Source organism: Austrofundulus limnaeus, unplaced genomic scaffold (genome assembly GCF_001266775.1).
Source record: "Austrofundulus limnaeus strain Quisiro unplaced genomic scaffold, Austrofundulus_limnaeus-1.0 Scaffold223, whole genome shotgun sequence".
NCBI lineage: Eukaryota > Metazoa > Chordata > Actinopteri > Cyprinodontiformes > Rivulidae > Austrofundulus > Austrofundulus limnaeus.
Window position 1 is genome coordinate 138377 of NW_013952625.1, and position 1289 is coordinate 139665.

General features: G+C 43.5%; 1 protein-coding gene across 1 annotated transcript in view; it reads right to left on the reverse strand.

Moving 5' to 3' along the window:
• The window catches only part of neurl4 (neuralized E3 ubiquitin protein ligase 4), a gene marked incomplete in the record, with an annotated part of 45752 nt that overhangs the window by 33873 nt on the left and 10590 nt on the right, over window positions 1-1289 (reverse strand).

Below are 1289 nucleotides of genomic sequence, written 5' to 3' on the forward strand. Positions count from 1 at the left end.
TGGCACACCCATGTTTCTGCCTATAATATTGCCCCCCGTACGTGAAGTAGGTTGACTCCAGGCACAGTTTGAGGAGTTGGAGCTTAAACTCACGATAAGCTGGAAACAAAATGAGGCATGGATTTCTGTTTTAACGACTCCRCGACTGCAGCCGAGACTCTTCTGTGTTAAAAATCACAGAGCTGTTGTGGGACGTTTCCTAAAGACTGTTGTTTTTTTGTTTGTTTGTTTTTTGTTTTGTTTTCCTGTACTGTCAGCCTCCTCAGGTGACTGAAATGTAAGGCAGTGTGCTCCTACTAAGACAGGAACTGGGTTAACACATTCGCTCAGCCTGACCGGCTCGATGTGATGGCAGCCTGTGGCCGTCTGCCTCTCAGCTTCCCTTCTCTACAGCRGAGGAGCTCGCCGAGCGGCTTTTACAGCAAATAAAAAATTCATAGATGGATGTAGGAGAATGACGGCTAATATAAAAACAGTGAGGGTCAAGCAGACAAAACAACAACACAGCTTCATATTAAAGAATTTAGGCATCATGTTTCATTTATTTATTAATCAAGCTATTTGAAAAAACCCACTATGATCAGTTATGTTGCTAAATTTGGCTGCGGGATAAATTTCTTTTGAATAACATCATTGTGTAGCCTGGTTTAAACCAGACCCTGTCCTTCACTTTGCTTCGTACGAGGGTCTGGACTTGCTGAATAGAGAACCGTTTCTTGCAGGAGGCGTGGCCTCTGATGAATTTTAAAATGACTGGATCAGTTCGCTGCAATGTATGTCGTTGTGAAGGAGGCTAAGCTAAGAAGCTAACCGAAAATCGCGTGTGCTGTAAACAACCCTACTGAGAGGAGAGAAGTACCGAGCCGAACGAGACGACTAAATGAGAGCTGCTGCTTTGTCAGACAAATTTATTTTAATTTGGAAGCCTTATCAACACAGACTGGTTCACTTCCTCCACTGCCGTATGCTAAAATAACTAGCAGACACTGCGCAGAAAATCGACGTCATTGAAAGTTCCTCCATCTGTTCTCTGATTGGTCCAGGTAAAATAAACTACAAGCAGACACTGCGCAGAAATCGACGTTCTGCTCTCTGATTGGCCCGGCTAAAAATCTGCCAGTGAAATCCATCTCAATGGGAGAAATCCCAGACGGAGCAGAGAAGGGAAACTAGAATTGAGCGGAGCTGCGTAGGAAGGCAAGGGCCAGGCTAATCATTGTGTGGTAACATCCAAAGATGAATAAAGTGATTCACACAGTAAAATATATATACATATACAGTATATGCTT